Raw genomic sequence first — 19,623 nt, forward strand, 5'->3', positions numbered from 1 at the left:
CATTTGTATATTGCAATATGCCTTGTAGTCTCTCAAATCTGAGGGATTTTTCTGGTGGCCATGGGCACACTCCTTACACCTTATTAAAACTTCTGCTTCAGCACTCCCTTTCAGAGCCCTACCAGGATGCACTCTCCATAATGCTCAATTCAGGCTTTATCTTCTAGGTCATTCATGTTCCACCCTGGATCTGTGATGGGGATTGCATTTGCTGCTGGTGCTTGGGTAGGATTGCCAGGACAGCAACATGCAGTGTATCTGCCTCTTCTCTAGCTTTTTCTGGCACCATTCTCCTCTCTTCCTCAATGAACAGGGTAGTTAGTACACTTTGAACATCGACCCAACTTGAGTTGTGGGTAGTAGAGATGGAGAATAAATTTTCCATCCTTGACCACTGGTCATCCCAATAAATTGGCATATTTTTCCAACTGAGTAAGTCTGAGGTGAAAAGGGAGAGTGAAAAATAAAGGGGCGGGTTAGAAGAGTACATCCACACAAATCCTGCTGCCTGATCTTGGGCATTTATTCTTCCAGTGGGAATTGCCCTGCCTGAACAAGAGTGGCTCCCTGGCCAAATTGGGTACAGGAGGGAGAGATCATCCCTGTTTCCTGCAGGTTGTTTCCTCCTTCTTCGGCTCCCACCAGAGTTGGTAGGAGTGTGTCAGCTGCTATGGGATCAAGGTCCCTGGCCCCTGCTTCACTATTCTGCCCTCCATGCAACAGTGGGAGTGCTGTAGGAGCATTTATTTGTTGAATTTATTCATCTCTCAATTCCTGAGTATTGGGTAAAACTTTTAATATCTCCTTATTGGAGGGAACTTTTTGTATCATAATTGTATGCATGTTACATTTTCTCTGAATAGTCTCACTTTGATACAACATCACAAAAGCCTGTACAAAAGGAACTTCACCCCATTTTCCTTCCCTCTCACAAAACAGTTCTACTTAGACGATGGTATTACAATTTAGAGAGCCATTAGGGAGGCACTGTTCTCCAGATCCTAAGGAACACTGAGGCCAAGCAATGTTTGAAGAGAACACCATTTTATTTCTTTTCATAGGTGCATAACTAAAATTCTCAATTCTTCTAAATACACCCTGGGGAGCTACAAGATGGAACAGAGCTCTGAGTACTCATTTTTAGTTGTTCACGGCTGATGCTGTCAAATATCAAGCAAGCAAGCAAATACAATGAGGTCTCTCAGGGTTACAGATTGCTTAGTGCAGTAGGGAATAATCCCAGCAAAATCAGTGTCCCATCACAGACACAGCCAAGTGACTAAGAGAAAAATACCCTGGTGCCAGTGCCTGGGAGCTCTACTACTTACCAGAGGCATGTCAACCAGCAAGTGCTTTGTTTCCTTCACCACAAAATCAAAAGCATCATGGGCCAATGATGTCTGGTGGCAGCAAGCACTTGGAAATGTCCATGAGGCAAAGATGCTCGTGCATCTTCTGGACAGAACCTGAGAACCACCACTAGCCAGGGGCCAACTGCCATAAGCAAGATCCCTACTCAGGACTGTAGTCCTTTTGTGGTCACTGAAGTTGTTACCAAACCAAATTTGGTTTCACTCACCTGACACACAGCCAAGCCAACCTACTGATGCTGGGTGGTGATGAAGGAAACTATAGTGTTTATCTGCAGAACACCAAGCAAGGAGAATAAGCAGCTAATGCTCAAAGGCCCCAATCTCTCCCGTAGCTTTCAGGCGAGGGCTTTTAAAGACTAAAATTAAGGGTAAGGGTCTCAAGTGCATGATCAGCTCATGGGTTCATCTGGTTAGTTGGGTCTTAAGCAAAAAGTAGATATTTGTGGCATTTTGGTCATCACTCTTCTTGCTCCAAATTGACTGGATCTCCGTGGCTGTAGTCAGCGTTTTCCATCTGGTGGGATCCTGGTTTCCATAAAATGACTCAAGTATTGACATATGCACCAGATTGTTAGCTATATCCCTTGGGGAGAAACTAGGAATCCTGGGACTGTTTTATGGTTGAACTTTTTCTGTATTTTCTCACTTCTCTAATTATTAACTGCTCGAGTCTGCTCTTTGGAACTCAGAAGGCCTAGGAGACTAAAGCTATTTTTTTTTTTTTTTTTTTTTTTAACAAACAAGCAGGGAGCAGCTTGTACCTGGGGAGTCCCCATAGGATTCTGCTCAGTTCCAACTCTATGCCTTAATTAATCTGCCTAATCATTGCCCCTTGCATTTCCTGGTCAAATTTTTTATTATAATCTTTGCCTTCCAGCTTTTTAAATTCTTCCAAACTGGGGTAAATAGGAGAGACATTTTGGGGGCCCTTTATTGTTGGGGGACCATCAGGGGGTTCCATTGGTCTATCCAATCTCTGGTAGTACTGCATCAATATCTTTGTTTTACTCTATCATCGTCCACTTTATTCATCTTGTTTCTCAACCACCTAAACTTTCACTCTGCTAGAGTTCCTTGAGACTCCCCTTTGTCTCTCCCAATTTTCTTAATTACTCTAATGTTCTTGGAATCAGTCAGATACATACAGGGAAGCAGAGAGAGCAAATCTGATAAGGTTTCTCACACTTTTGTTTAATTTTGTAGCAGTGAAGTTACATGAGATGCCTATGCAAGAGGGGCCCCCTTAATTACAGCACTTACCATACCTGGGTAATGGACATATTCAGCGACTGAATATCCTGGTCACCATAAAGCCAATCCCACATGGTTTGCATACAAAGCATATCAGCTGCTTCATCTGGGGTGTTCCATTTTGGCAATTATAGGGGGAGATGGGAATTCCCCCTCCTCAGGATAAACAGCTGGCTGTTCCCTCAGAAACAACTTCCTGTGTCTGGAATACAAAGAGCTGTCTATTGTTCAATACTGAATTGCAGGTGCTGTATCAACACAAACATGCGCTTCTACTCTGTAACATTCAAATCCAAAGACACAGCCCCCAAACTGGTTATTCTCACAGTGCGTTTTTGTAAAGATACTTCAGTAAGCTGGTACTGATCCACAAAGTGATATTTCTTTGACACTATACCTTCCATTTCAGTAGTTCCTTAGTTTTGTCCTCCCCATAAATTGATTAGCATGGTGATGTGGTTATAGCTAGTATTTCTACCTACCTACTTCCACTATTCATTCTGTATTACCTTTGGCTTCAGCAAGCATCTCTGCTTGTCATGATTCCTTACTTGGTAGAGTGACCCAAATCTTTATTACTGAAGAATATGGTCGATGAGTAGTCCTGCCTGAATTGGGTGGTTGTTTTCCATGGACCTTAATCACATGGCATGGTAATACCAAGAGACAGCCTAAGCAATCTCCTGTATATCCAGATAAATTCTTCCTTACTTCCATTGTGAAGTAGTAGACCAACTTCTCCTTGGTAGTAAAAATCAAACTTACCAGCCCATAGAGTAAATCCCTACTTTAACTTTTGATTCAGACATAAGCTCAAAGTGACCGGGTGGCAGTCAACTTTCAGTTCAGTGGAATCACTGTGTCTCCTGGTAGAAGAATTATCCCCTTTGAAACTAAGACCTCTAGGTCAACAAGGCCTAAGGTTGTGGAAACAGCAAAAATTTTGCTAGTAGCTCAGTAGGGGAAATAGTGGTGTCACTCCCATTTTACCCCTTCATTCCTAGACCTGTGAATCCTGGCTATGGGGAAAATAGTTCTAATATCGTATGCTGATTCTGAGCATATGCAGCCTTCTGGGGAACCTTCTGCAGCCCTGCAAGATATTGTTACCTAGCTGGTACTATAAGTGATTCTTCAAAAGACCACTCCATTGTCCAGTAAATCCACCTGCTTCAGGGTGTTGAGAAACATGGTAACACTAGTGAAGGAGAAATGTACTTCATTTGCTGTGAACTGATTTCCTATCAGAAGCCATGGAATACCAGATGGTGGACAAGGCATTGTGTAAGTCCACAGATAAGTTTGGAAGAAGCATTGCATGCAGGGAAGGCAAAACCATACCCAGAGTGTCTATTCCAATAAGAACAAAACACTACCCCCACTTCCATGATGGAAGCAGTCTAGTGTAATCAATGTGCCACAGGATAGCTGGCTTATCACCTTGGGGAATGGTGCCATATTGTGGACTTGGTGTTAGTCTCTGCTGCTGGCGGATTGGGCAGTCAGCAATGACCATAGCCAAGTTGGCCTTGGTGATTCCCTATTGCTGGGGTCGTACATAACCTCCATCCCTGGCACCATGGCCACTTTGTTCATGATTCCATTGGGCAATGACAGGGGTGTCTAAGAAAAAAGACTGATTAGTATCTCTAGAAGAGGTCATCCTAACCATTTGATTATTAAATCCTTCTCTGCTGAGGTCATCCTAACCATTTGATTATTAAATCCTTCTCTGCTGAGGTCATCCTTTGAACATTCACATGGGACAGAAATCTTCATTTTTTGCCCTTCCCAGGAAGTCTCTTATTTTCCCTAAATTTTCTTGTTACCAATTTTCTAATCATGTTCATTCCAAGTCCCTGAACATCCAGCTGAACCATTGGCCACTGTCCATGAGTCAGTATATAATTGTGCCTCTGGCCATCTCTCCTCCCAAGAAAAGTAAACAACCAGCTGTGCTGATCAAAATTCTGCCCAGAGGGGAATTTTGCTTCAGCACTTTCCTTTAGGGGTGGCCCAGAAAGGGATTATAGTATGCAGCTGTCCATTTTCAGGTGGCACCTGTATACTGTACACAACCTCCTATAAACCAGACCCAATTCTTAGGTTCCTCTGTGAACTGATCCTAGGGAACTTCTCATGAGGTCATAGCTGCAGGCATGGAGAAAGTGTAGTGGGTGTGCAGACAGTGGGCATTGGGGCCACTTCATGTAACTTGTGCCTTCAGGACCTGCTTGGGTCTGATCACATGTGTACCACTTCTCTTTGATGGAGTCCTGCTGTTCAAACTCCACTTAAAGGCTTGGTGGGTCAGATAAAACCCAGTTTAGGAAGGGAAGCTCCAATCACATGGTCACTTGATGGCCCATGCTCAAGCATTCAGCCTCTACTAAGGCCCAGTAGTAGGCCAAGAGGTATTTCTCAAGTGGAGAGTAGTAATCCACAAAAGACGTCGGGGCTTTACTCCTAAATCCTAAGTCCCTCTACTGCAGTTCACCTATAGGTGCCTGCCATATGCTCCCATTAGCATGCCTATCTGCCTCTGATACTTAAAGCATCATTGGATTTGCTGGATCCTATGACCCAGGTGGCAAGGCAGCTTGTTCAGCAGCCTGAGACTGCTGCAGATTCTATTTCTGGGCCCCAGTCAAAACTAGAAGCTTTGAGGGTCACTCAGTAGGAGGGCCAGAGTAACACACCCAAATGAAGAGTTATGTTGCCTCTTAAACCCAAAGAAGCCCAGTAGGTGTTGTCCCCCCTTTTTTTAGGAGGGGCCAGATGCACCAACTTATCCTTCACTTTAAAAGGTATATTTCAACATGCTTCACACCACTGGGCTTATAAGAAGTTTTATTGAAGTAAAAGGACCCTGAATATAATAGATACCTCATATTTTAGAGCAGTTTTAGGTTCACAACAGAAATAAGCAGAGGGTACAAACTTCCTATATACCCCCTGCCCCCACACATGCATAGTTCCCTTCACCACCAAAGTCTCCAATCAGAGCAGCACACTTGTTACAGTTGAACTACATAGACACATCATCACTCAAAGTCCATGGTTTACATTAGGGTTGTCTTGGTGTTGTATGGATTTGGACAAATATATAATGACATGTATCCACTATTATAGTATTATACAGGGTATTTTCACTACCCTAATATCCCTGTGTGCTACTTACTCATCTTTCCCTATGCCTAACTCCTGCAACCCCTGATCTTTTAATTGTCTCCATCGTTTGCCTTTTCCGGAACATCATATAGGTTGAGTCATATGGTATGTTGCCTTTTCAGATTGACTTTTCACTTAATATGCATTTTTTTTTCGTTTTTTTTCACACAAACACACTATTTTACTTTTACAAGAGACAAACTGACACCAAGCATTGTAAATGGATGACCACAACAAAAGCAACAATGATTGCAATTACCAAACATGAAACACACTCATACTATGTCATAATATTGATATTCAGTCCAGTAATCCTCCACTGTAACAGCTCCTTTACTTTGCAGTGAAAATTGATTTGTATATTTTTTGCCTCTGAGTCCTTGTAGGATTTTTTTTTAATTCAAACAGAAAGTCACAAAAATTATAAACATCCTCATCAGTTCACTCAGTCCCATGTAATTAATTTTTTTTTCATCTCGATCTTTTGTTAGCACTTTTATGAATTCATCAGTTTTCCATTAGAGTTCTGAAAATGCCTATTCATTCAGTTCAGCAGTATAGTCAGTTACCAGAAACCTGTACTTGTCAGAGTCTTTTCCATGAATTCCTTGAAGATAAAACCCTTTTATAGGAACATATTTGCAAAAGCATCAGAGTACACCCAGAATTGTCTGTAAATGACAAAAGACTTAAAAATGACCACAGTTAAAGATCTGATGAAAGTTCATAATAATGCAATTGACAAGGAAATTTAGTTATTTCTGAGATATACATTTTAAAGTAATAACTAGAATTATGACATAACATTATACCAGAACATATAAGATTTTTAGAAATTTCATGTAATGTCTGTAACATTTATATTAACATATTTGCTTACAAATAAACCAAAGAAAGTTTAATATTAGTGGGATTTTTTTGTTTGTTTTATACTGCAGGTTCTTATTAGTCATCAATTTTATACACATCAGAGTATACATGTCAATCCCAATCACCCAATTCAGCACAACCACCATACCCACCCCACCGCGGTTTTACCCCCTTGGTGGTAATACGTTTGTTCTTTACATCTCTGTCTCAAATTCTGCCTGCAAACCGGTTCATCTGTACCATTTTTCTAGGTTCCACATATATGTGTTAATATGAGATATTTGTTTTACTCTTTCTGACTTACTTCACTCTGTATGACAGTCTCTAGATCCATCCACGTCTCAACAAATGACTCAATTTCATTCCTTTTTATGGCTAAGTAATATTCCATTGTATATATATACCACAACTTCTTTAACCATCCATCCGTCAATGGGCATTTAGGTTGCTTCCATGACCTGGCTATTGTAAATAGTGCTGCAATGAACATTGGGGTGCATGTGTCTTTCTGAATTATGGTTTTCTCTGGGTATATGCCCACTAGTGGGATTGCTGGATAATATGGTAATTCTATTTTTAGTTTAAGGAACCTCCATACTGTTCTCCATAGTGCTATATCAATTTACATTCCCACCAACACTGCAAGAAGGTTCCCTTTTCTCTGCACCCTCTCCAGCATTTGTTGTTTGTAGATTTTCTGATGATGCCCATTCTAACTGGTGTGAGGTGATACCTCACTGTAGTTTTGATTTGCATTTCTCTAATAATTAGTGATGTTGAGCAGCTTTTCATGTGCTTCCTGGCCATCTGTATGTCTTCTTTGGAGAAATGTCTATTTAGCTCTTTTGCCCATTTTCGGATTGGGTTGTTTCTTTAATATTGAGCTGCATGAGCTGTTTATATATTTTGGAGCTTAATCCTTTGTCTGTTGATTCATTTGCAAATATTTTCTCCCATTCTGAGCTTTGTCTTTTGGTCTTGTTTATGGTTTCCTTTGCTGTGCAAAACTTTGAAGTTTCATTAGGTCCCATTTGTTTATTTTTGTTTTTATTTCCATTACTCTAGGAGGTGGGTCAAAAAAGATCTTGCTGTGATTTATGTCAAAGAGTGTTCTTCCTATGTTTTCCTCTAAGAGTTTTATAGTGTCCAGTCTTACATTTAGGTCTTGAATCCATTTTGAGTTTATTTTTGTGTATGGTGTTAGGAAGTGTTCTGAGTTCATTCTTTTACATGTAGCTGTCCAGTTTTTCCAGCACCACTTATTGAAGAGACTGTCTTTTCTCCATTGTATATCTTTGCCTCCTTTGTCATAAATTAGTTGACCATAGGTGCGTTGGTTTTTCTCTGGGCTTTCTATGTTGTTCCATTGATCCATGTTTCTGTTTTTGTGCCAGTACCATATTGTCTTGATTACTGTAGCTTTGTAGTACAGTCTGAAGTCAGGGAGTCTGATTCCTCCAGCTCCGTTTTTTCCCCTCAAGACTGCTTTGACTATTCGGGGTCTTTTGTGTCTCCATACAAATTTTAAGATGATTTGTTCTAGTTCCGTAAAAAATACCATTGGTAATTTGATACGGATTGCATTGAATCTGTAGATTGCTTTGGGTAGTAGAGTCATTTTCACAATACTGATTCTTCCAATCCAAGAACATGGTATATCTCTCCATCTGTTGGTATCATCTTTAATTTCTTTCATCAGTGTCTTATAGTTTTCTGCATACAGATATTTTGTCTCCCTAGGTAGGTTTATTTCTAGGTATTTTACTCTTTTTGTTGCAGTGGTAAATGGGAGTGTTTCCTTAATTTCTCTTTCAGATTTTTCATCATTAGTGTATAGGAATGCAAGAGGTTTCTGTGCATTAATTTTGTATCCTGCAACTTTACCAAATTCATTGATTAGCTCTAGTAGTTTTCTGGTGGCATTTTAAGGATTATCTATATATAGTATCATTTCATCTGCAAACATGACAGTTTTACTTCTTTTCCAATTTGTATTCCTTTTATTTCTTTTTCTTCTCTGTTTGCTGTGGCAAGGACTTCCAAAACTATGTTGAATAATAGTGGTGAGAGTGGACATCCTTGTCTTGTTCCTGATCTTAGAGAAAATGCTTTCAGTTTTTCACCATCGAGAATGATGTTTGCTGTGGGTTTGTCATATATGGCCTTTATTATGTTGAGGTAAGTTCCCTCTATGCCCACTTTCTGGAGAGTTTTTATCATAAATAGGTGTTGAATTTTATCGAAAGCTTTTGCTGCATCTATTGAGATGATCATATGGTTTTTCTCCTTCAGTTTGTTAATATGGTGTATCATGTTGACTGATTTGTGTATACTGAAGAATCTTTACATTCCTGGGATAAACCCCACTTGATCATAATGTATGATCCTTTTAATGTGCTGTTGGATTCTGTTTGCTAGTATTTTGTTGAGGATTTTTGCACCTATGTTCATCAGTGATATTGGCCTGTAGTTTTCTTTCTTTGTGATATCTTTGTCTGGTTTTGGTATCAGAGTGATGGTAGCCTCCTAGAATGAGTTTGGGAGTGTTCCTTCCTCTGCTATATTTTGGGAGAGTTTGAGAAGGATAGGTGTAGCTCTTCTCTAAATGTTTGATAGAATTCGCCTGTGAAGCCATCTGGTCCTGGGCTTTTGTTTGTTGGAAGATTTTTAATCACAGTTTTAATTTCAGTGCTTGTGATTGGTCTGTTCATATTTTCTATTTCTTCCTGATTCAGTCTTAGCAGGTTGTGAATTTCTAAGAATTTGTCCATTTCTTCCAGGTTGTCCATTTTATTGGCATAGAGTTGCTTGTAGTAATCTCTCATGATCCTTTGTATTTCTGCAGTGGTAGTTGTTACTTCTCCTTTTTCATTTCTAATTCTATTCATTTGTGTCTCCTCTCTTTTTTGATAAGTCTGGCTAATGCTTTATCAATTTTGTTTATCTTCTCAAAGAACCAGCTTTTAGTTTTATTGATCTTTGCTATTGTTTCCTTCATTTCTTTTTCATTTATTTCTGATCTGATTTTTATGATTTCTTTCCTTTTGCTAACTTTAGGGTTTTTATGTTCTTCTTTCTCTAATTGCTTTAAGTGTATGGTTAGGTTGTTTATTTGAGATGTTTCTTGTTTCTTAAGGTAGGCTTGTATAGCTATAAACTTTCCTCTTAGAACTACTTTTGCTGCATCCCATACGTTTTGGGTTGTCGTGTTTTCATTGTCATTTGTTTCTAGGTATTTTTTGATTTCCTCTTTGATTTCTTTGGTGATTTCTTGGTTATTAAGTAGTGTGTTGTTTAGCCTCCATGTGTTTGTATCTCTTACAGATTTTTTCGTGTAATTTATATCTAGTCTTATAGTGTTGTGGTCGAAAAAGATACTTGAAATGATATCAATTTCCTTAAATTTACCAAGGCTTGATTTGTGACCCAAGATATGAGCTATCCTGGAGAATGTTCCATGAGCACTTGAGAAGAATGTGTGTTGTTGTTTTTGGATGGAATGTCCTATAAATATCCATTAAGTCCATCTTGTTTAATGTATCATTTAAAGCTTGTGTTTCCTTATTTATTTTCATTTTGGATGAACTGTCCATTGGTGAAAGTGGGGTGTTAAAGTCCCCTACTATGATTGTGTTACTGTCGATTTCCCCTTTTATGGCTGTTAATATTTGCCTTATGTATTGAGGTGCTCCTATGTTGGGTGCATAAATATTTACAGTTGTTATGTCTTCTCCTTTGGATTGATCCCTTGATCATTATTTAGTGTCTTTCTTTGTCTCTTGTAATAGTCTTTGTTTTAAAGTCTATTTTGTCTGAGATGACAATTGCTACTCCAGCTTTCTTTTGATTTCCATTTGCATGGAATATCTTTTTCCATCCTCTCACTTTCAGGCTGTATGTATCCTAGGTCTGAAGTGGGTCTCTTGTAGACAGCATATATACGGTCTTGTTTTTGTATCCATTCAGCCAGTCTATGTCTTTTGGTTGGAGCATTTAATCCATTTACATTTAAGGTAATTATCAATACGTATGATCCTATTACCATTTTCTTAATTGTTTTGGGTTTATTATTGTAGATCTTTTCCTTGTCTTGTGTCTCCTGCCTAGAGAACTTCCTTTAGCATTTGTTGTAAAGCTGGTTTGGTGGTGCTGAATTCTCTTAGCTTTTGCTTGTCTGTAAAGCTTTTAATTTCCCCATCAAATCTGAATGAGATCCTTGCTGGGTAGAGTAATCTTAGTTATACATTTTTCTCTTTCATCACTTTAAATATGTCCAGCCCCTCTCTTCTCGCTTGCAGAGTTTCTGCTGAAAGATCAGCTGTTAACCTTATGGGGATTCCATTGTGTGTTATTTGTTGTTTTTCCCTTGCTGCTTTTAATATTTGTTCTTTGTATTTAATTTTTGATAGTTTGATTAATATGTGTCTTGATGTGTTTCTGCTTGGATTTATCCTGTTGGGACTCTCTGTGCTTCCTGGACTTAACTGTTTCCTTTCCCATATTAGGGAAGTTTTTAACTATAATCTCTTCAAATATTTTCTCAGTCCCTTTCTTTTTCTCTTCCTCTTCTGGGACCCCTGTAATTCGAATGTTGGCACATTTAATGTTGTCCAAGAGGTCTCTGAGACTGTCCTCTATTCTTTTTATTCTTTTTTCTTTATTCTCCTCTGCGGTAGTTATTTCCACTATTTTATCTTCCAGGTCACTTATCCGTTCTTCTGCCTCTGTTATTCTGTTCTTGATCCCTTCTAGAGAATTTTTAATTTCATTTTTTGTGTTGTTCATCATTGTTTGTTTTCTCTTTAGTTCTTCTATGTCTTTGTTAAACGTTTCTTGCATTTTCTGCATTCTATTTCCAAGATTTTGGATCATCTTTACTATCGTTATTCGTTATTTACTATCATTATTCGGAATTCTTTTTCAGGTAGACTGCCTATTTCCTCTTTCATTTGTTAGGGCTGGTGGGTTTTTGCCTTGCTCCTTCATCTGCTGTGTGTTTCTCTGTCTTCTCATTTTGCTTAACTTACTGTGTTTGGGGTCTCCTTTTCACAGGCTGCAGATTTGTCATTTCCATTGTTTTTGATGTCTGTCCCCAGTGGCTAAGGTTGGTTCAATGGGTTGTGTAGGCTTCCTGGTGGAGGGGACTAGTGCCTGTGTTCTGGTGGATGAGGCTGGATCTTGTCTTTCTGGTGGGCAGGTCCACGTCTGGTGCTGTGTTTTGGGATGTCTCTGACCTAAATATTATTTTAGGCAGCCTCTGTGCTAATGGATGGTGTTGTGTTCCTGTCTTGCTAGTTGTTTGGCGTAGGGTGTCCAGCACTGTAGCTTGCTGGTCCTTGAGTGGACCTGGGTCTTGGCTTTGAGATGGAGATCTCTGGGAGATTTTCACTGTTTGATATTACATGGGTCCCGGGAGGTCTCTTGTGTACCAGTGTCCTGCACTTGGCTCTCCCACCTCAGTGGCACATCCCTGACACCTGGCTGGAGCACGAAGAACCTGTCCTCCACATGGCTCAGAATAAAAGGGAGGAAAAAAGAAAAAAAGAATAAGATAAAATAAAATAATATAAAGTTATTAAAATAAAAAATAATTATTAAGAAAAAAAACTTTTAAGCAATAAAAAAAAAAAAAACCAGACAGACAGAACCCTAGGACAAATGGTAAAAGCAAAGTTATACAGACAAAATCACACACAGAAGCATACACATACGTATTCACAAAAAGAGAACAAGTGGAAAAAATATATTTATCGTTGCTCCCAAAGTCCACCTCCTCAATTTGGGATGATTTGTTGTCTATTCAGGTATTCCACAGATGCAGGGTACATCAAATTGATGGTGGAGATTTAATCTGCTGCTCCTGAGGCTGCTAGGGAAAATTTCCCTTTCTCTTTGTTCACACAGCTCCTGGGGTTCAGCTTTGCATTTGGACCCGCCTCTGCATGTACGTCCTCTGAGGGCATCTGTTTTTCACTCAGACAGGACGGGGTTAAAGGAGCAGCTGATTCAGGGGCTCTGGCTCACTCAGGCCAGGGGGAGGGAGGGGCACGGAGTGCGGGGCGAGCCTGCGGTGGCAGAGGCCAGCATGACGTTGCACCAGCCTGAGGCACGCCTTGCGTTCTCCCGGGGGAGTTGTCCCTGGATCCCGGGACCGTGGCAATGGCAAGGTGCACAGGCTCCCAGGAGGGGAGGTGTGGATAGTGACCTGTGCTTGCACACAGGCTTCTTGGTGGCTGCAGCAGCAGCCTTAGTGTCTCATGCCCGTTTCTGGGGTCCGCGCTGATAGACATGGCTCACGCCAGTCTCTGGAGCTCCTTTAAGCGGCACTCTTAATCCCCTCCTTGCACACCAGGTAACAGTGAGGCAAGAAAAAGTCTCTTGTCTCTTCGGCAGCTCCAGACTTTTTACCACACTCCCTCCCTGCTAGCCGTGGTGCACTAGCCCCCTTCAGGCTGTGTTCACGCAGCCACCACCAGTCCTCTCCCTGGGATCCGACCGAAGCCGGAGCCTCAGCTCCCAGCCCCGCCCGCCCCGGCGGGTGAGCAGACAAGCCTTCCCGGCTGGTGAGTGCTGGTTGGCACCGATCCTCTGTGCGGGAATCTTCCTGCTTTGCCCTCCGCACCCCTGTTGCTGCGCTCTCCTCCGTTGCTCCCAAGCTTCCCCCCTCCGCCACCCGCAGTCTCTGCCCACGAAGGGGTTTCCTAGTGTGTGGAAACGTTTCCTCCTTCACAGCTCCCTCCCACTGGTGCAGGTCCCGTCCCTATTCTTTGTCTCTGTTTTTTCTTTTTTTTTCTTTTGCCCTACCCAGGTACGTGGGGAGTTTCTTGCCTTTTGGGAGGTCTGTGGTCTTCTGCCACAGTTCAGTAGGTGTTCTGTAGGAGTTGTTCCACATGTAGATGTATTTCTGATGTATTTGTGGGGAGGAAGGTGATCTCCGTGTCTTAGTCTTCCGCCATCTTTAAGCTCTGATTTATTTTCCCTACTAAAAGCACACTACATTACTACGTGAATCGTGGTTGATTGAATCTGCAGGTGTGGAACCATGGATCCCATGGCTAACTGTAAAGTTACTGGTAAATTTTCCACTGTTCCCCTAACCCCCTCATTGTTCAAAAGTCAAATGTCCTATTTTTCCCAACATTTTTTTAAGTTGAAGTATAGTTGATTTATAGTGTTGTGATAGTTTCTGGTGTACAGCAAAGTGATTCAGTTACATTATATATATATATATATATATATATATATATATATACACACACATACATACACATACACACACACTTTCAGATTCTTTTCCATTATAGGTCATTACAAGATACTGAATATAGTTCCCTGTGCTATACAGCAGGTCTTGTTGTTTATTTTATATTATAACACTGTCAAATTTTCAAGGAACTCACTTTTTGGAAATTTTTTTTATATTAAAGTATGATTTAACAGTGTTGTGTTAGTTTCAGGTGTACAGCAAAGTGCTTCAGTTATAAATATACATGTATCTATTCTTTTTCAAATTCTTTTCCCATTTAGGTTATTACAGAATATTGAGCAGAGTTCCCTGTACTATACAGTAGGTCCTTCTTGGTTATTTATTTTAAATATAGTAGTATGTATATGTCCATCCCAAACTACCACTCTATCTCTCCTCCCCACCTTTCCCCTTTGGTAATCATAAGTTTGTTTTCCAAGTCTGTGAGTCTGTTTCTGTTTTATAAATAAGTTCATTTGTATCATTTTTCAGATTCCACATATAAGCAATATCATATAATATTTGTCTTTCTCTGACTCCACTTAGCATTATAATCTCTACATCTATCCATGTTGCAAAATGGCATTATTTCATTCTTTTTTATAGGTGAGTAATATTCTGTTGTGTGTATATACCACATCTTTTTATCCATTCATCTGTCAATGGACATTTAGGTGACTTCCAAGTCTTGGCTATTGTAAACAGTGCTGCAGTGAACATTGGGGTGCATGTATCTTTTTGCATTAGAGTTTTCTCCAGATATATGCCCAGGAGGGGGATTCCTGGATCTTATAGTAACTCTACATTTAGTTTTTTTTACAGAAATTCATACTGCTCTCCATCGTGGCTGCACCAATTTATATTCCCACCAACAGGGTAGGAGGGTTCCCTTTTTCCCACACCATCTCTGGCATTTATTACTTGTAGACTTCTTTTTTTTTTTTTTTTTTGCGGTACACAGGCCTCTCACCATTGTGGCCTCTCCCGTCGCAGAGCACAGGCTCCAGATGCACAGGCTCAGCGGCCATGGCTCATGGGCCTAGCCGCTCCACAGCATGTGGGATCTTCCCCGACCGGGGCACAAACCCGTGTCCCCTGCATCGGCAGGCGGACCCTCAACCACTGCACCACCAGGGAAGCCCATTTGTAGACTTCTTGATGATGGCCATTCTGACTGGTGTGAAGTGATACCTCATTGTAGTTTTGATTTGGATTTCTCTAATAATTAGTGATGTTGAGCATCTTTTCATGTGTTTCTTGGTCATCTGCCTGTCTTCTTTAGAGAAATATCTGATTAGGTCTTCTGCCCACTTTTTTGATTTTTTTTTTTTTGGTATTGAGCTTCATAAGCTATTTGTAAATTTGGGTGATTAATCCTTGTTGGTTGCATCATTTGCAAGTATTTTCTCCCATTCTGTGTGTTGTCTTTTCATTTTCTTTATGGTTTCCTTTGCTGTACAAAAGCTTTTGAGTTTAATTAGGTCTCATTTGTCTATTTCTGTTTTTATTTTCATTTTCTAGGAGGTGGGTCAGAAAATATCTTGCTGCAATTTAGGTCAAAGAGTGTTCTTCCTATGTTTCCCTCTAAGAGTTTTATAGTGTCTGGTCTTACATTTAGGTCTTTAATCCATTTGGAGTTTATTTTTGTGTATGGTGTTAGGGAGTGTTCTAATTTCATTCCTTTACATGTGGCTGTACAGTTTTCCCTGCACCGCTTATTAAAGAGACTCTTTTCTCCATTGTATATTCTTGCCTGCTTTGTCATAGATTAGGTGACTATAGGTGTGTGCATTTATTTCTGGGCTTTCTATCCTGTTCCATTGATCTATATTTCTGGTTTTGTACCAGTACCATACTGTTTTGATGACTGTAGTTTTTTAGTATAGTCTGAATTCAGGTAGTCTGATTCCTCCAGCTCTGTGTTTCTCAAGATTGCTTTGGCTATTTGGGGTCTTTTGTGTTTCCATACAAAACGTAAAATTTTTTGTTCTAGTCCTGTGAAAAATGCCATTGATAATTTGATAGGGATTGCACTGAATCTGTAGATTGCCTTGGGTAGTATAGTCATTTCAACAATATTAATTCTCCCATTCCAAGAACACAGTATATATTTCCATCTTTGGAAAGATATGACATCTTTGTGTCATCTTTGATTTCTTTCATCAACATCATATAGTTTTCAGAGTATAGGTCTTTTGCCTCCTTAGGTAGGTTTATTCCTAGGTATTTTATTTTTTTGATGCGATGGTAAACAGGATTGTTTCTTTAATTTCTCTCTGATCTTTCATGGTATAGAAATGCAATCGTTTATATTCATTTTGTACAATGCAATTTTACTGAATTCATTGATGAGCTCTAGTAGTTTTCTGGTAGCATCTTTAGGATTTTCTATGTATAGTATCATGTCATCTGCAAACACTGACTGTTTTACTTTTTCTTTTCCAATTTGTATTACTTTTACTTCTTTTTCTTCTGATTGCCGTGGCTAGGACTTCCAAAACTATGTTGAATAAAAGTGGTGACAGTGGACATCCTTGTCTTTTTCCTGATCTTAGAGGAAATGCTTTCAGATTTTCACAATTGAGTATGATGTTAGCTGTAGGTTTGTCACAGACAGCCTTTATTATGGTGAGGTATGTTCCCTCTATGCCCACTTTCTGGAGAATTTTTATCATAAATGGGTGTCGAATTTTATCAAAAGCTTTTTCTGCATCTATTGAGATGATCATGTGGTTTTTATTCTTCAGTTTGTTAATGTCATGTGTCACAATGATTTTACATATGTTGAAGAATACTTATATCCCTGGGACAAATCTCACTTGATTGTGGTGTATGATCCTTTTAATGTATTGTTGGATTTGATTTGCTAGTATTGATATTTTGTTGAGGATTGTAGTGTTTATATTCAATCAGTGATAATTGGCTTGTAATTTTTTTTTTTTTTTGGTCTGGTTTTGGTATCATGATGATGTTGGCCTCATAGAATCAGTTTAGGAGTGTTCGTTCCTCTGCAATTTTTGGAAGAGTTTCAGAAGGATAGGTGATAACTTTCCTCTAAATGTTTGATAAAATTCAGCTGTAAAGCCATCTGGTCTTGGACTTTTGTTTGTTGGGAGTTTTTAAATCACAGTTTCAATTTCAGTACTTACGATTGGTCTGTTCATATTTTCTATTTCTTCCTGGTTCAGTCTTGGGAGATCATCCCTTTCAAAGAATTTGTTCTTTTCTTGCAGGTTGTCCAATTTATTGCCATATAGTTGCTTGTAGTAGTCTCTTATGATCCTGTGTATTTCTGCTGTGCCCTTTGTAACTTCTTTTTCATTTTCTAATTTTATTGATTTGAGTCCTCTCCCTTTTTCTTGATGAATCTAGCTAAAGGTTTATCAATTTTGTTTATCTTTTCAAAGAACCAGCTTTTAATTTAATCTTTTCTCTTCATCTCTGTTTCATTTATTTCTGCTCTGATCTTTATGATTTCTTTCCTACTACTCACTTTGGGTTTTCTTCGTTCTTTCTCTACTTGCTTTACGTGTAAGGTTAGTTTGTTTGAGATGTTTTTTGTTTCCTGAGGTAAGTTTGTATTGCTATAAACTTCCCACTTAGAACTGCTTTTGCTGCATCCCATAGGTTTTGGATTGTTGTGCTTTCATTTTTGTTTCTCTCTAGGTGTTTTTTGATTTCCTCTTTGATTTCTTCAGTGATCCATTCAAGGTCTTTGTTAAACATTTCTTATATATTCTCAATCTCTGCCTCCATTCTTTTTCCAAGATCTTGGATCATCTTTACTATCATTACTCTGAATTCTTTTTTGGGTAGATTTCCTATCTCCACTTCACTTAGTTGTTTTTCTGGGGTTTTATCTTGTTCCTTCGTCTGGAACATATTCTTCTGCCATCTCAGGTTGTCTGTCTGTGCTTGTGGTCTCCATTTTGTGGTCTGCAGGATTGTAGTTTTTCTTGCTTCTGCTGTCTGCCCCCTGGTGGATGAGGCTAGTCTAAGAGGCTTGTGCAAGCTTCCTGGTGGGAGGGACTGGTTCCTGCCCACTGGTGGGTGGAGCTGGGTCTTGTCCCTCTGGTGCACAGGGCCATGTCAAGGGGTGTGTTTATCAGGAAGCTATGGGCTCCGAAAGACTGTCTGCTGATGGGTGTGGCTGTGTTCCTGTCCTGCTGGTGTTTAGCTGAGGCATTCCAGCACTGGAGCCTACAGACTTTTGGGTGGGACCAGGTCTTGGTGAGAAAATGGCAGCCTCCAGGAGGGCTCATGCCAATGAGTAATCCCCAGAATTACCACCACCAGTCTTTATCCCCACAATGAGCTACAACCAACCCCTCTACCTCCACAGGATACCATCCAATACTAGCAGGTAGGTCTGACCCAGTCTTTTATGAGGTCACTGCTTTTTCCCCTGGGTCCTGATGCACATGAGACCTTGTGTTCACCCTCCAAGAGTGGAGTTTGTTTCCCCCAGTCCTGTAGAATTCCTTCAATCAAACCCCGCTGGCTTTCAAAGCCAGATGCTCTGGTGACTGTTCCTCACATTGCAAGACCCCCAGGCTGGGATGCCTGACATGGGGTGCAGAACTTTACCTCCTGTGGGAGAACCTCTGTGATATAATATTTTTCCAGTTTTTGGGTAACCTACCTGGTGGGTATGGGATTTGATTTTATTGCAACTGCACTCTCCTACCATCTCATTGTGGCTTCTTCTTTATCTTTGATTGTAGGATATCTTTTTTGGTAGTTTCCAGCATTTTTTTTTTTTTGTCGATGGTTGTTCAGCAGTTAGTTGTGATTTTGACATTTTCATAAGAAGAGTGAGCCCATGTCCTGCTCCTCTGCCATCTTGTCTCCACCCAAAGCCTCAAATAACTTAGATCATTGGCTCATTATGACAGATAAAATTCAGGAACAGTCAGATGGAAGACATGCAGAGAGGAAGGTATAGGAAAAGGGCTTGGAGCTTCCCTACCCTTTCCAGGCTGCCATTCTCCCAAAAGTCAAGTGTACTTGATAGTTGGTAAGAGAGTAGACTTAAATGTTCTCACCACAAAAACGTATTATAATTGTATGAAGTAATGGATGTGTTAACCTTATTGTGTTAATCATTTAATAATATTGATATATGTGTATCATATCATCACATTGTAGACCTTAAACTTAATGTTGTGCCAATTATAGCTCAAGAAATCTGATGGGGGGAGAAAAGGAACTTTAAAATTAAACCTAACGCCTGTATCCTACATCTCTATATCCTTCCAATTTTGCCTAAGATTTTAACAATTCCTTTAACTTGCGTCTATATCAGGTAGAGAGCAATAATCTTCTAGAACATGTCTGGTGTACATTGTCACGTGCATGCATCACCTACAAGTGATTGTGCTTTTGTGTGCTTCACTGTATAGTACTGTATAAAGTAGAGTAGTACAGTATCTTTATTTCAAGCCCAGGATGTCTGGAAGAAAGCGTAAAAGCAGTGGTGATGTAGCTGGTACTGCTGAAGAACCGAAGAGATTCACAACACAGGAAATGGCAAGGGAATTTTCTTTATTTGAGGAGGAACTGTTAGTTTTTGAGGCACAGGACCCAAACGTAGAATGGTACATGAAGGTTGCAGCAGCCATTCAGAATGCAATCCAGTGCTACCATGTCATCTATGATGAGAAAATAAGAGCCACTACCCAGGCATCACTGGATCTTTTCTTCAATAGGGTA

Source organism: Pseudorca crassidens, chromosome 9 (assembly GCF_039906515.1).
Source record: "Pseudorca crassidens isolate mPseCra1 chromosome 9, mPseCra1.hap1, whole genome shotgun sequence".
Classification (NCBI taxonomy): domain Eukaryota; kingdom Metazoa; phylum Chordata; class Mammalia; order Artiodactyla; family Delphinidae; genus Pseudorca; species Pseudorca crassidens.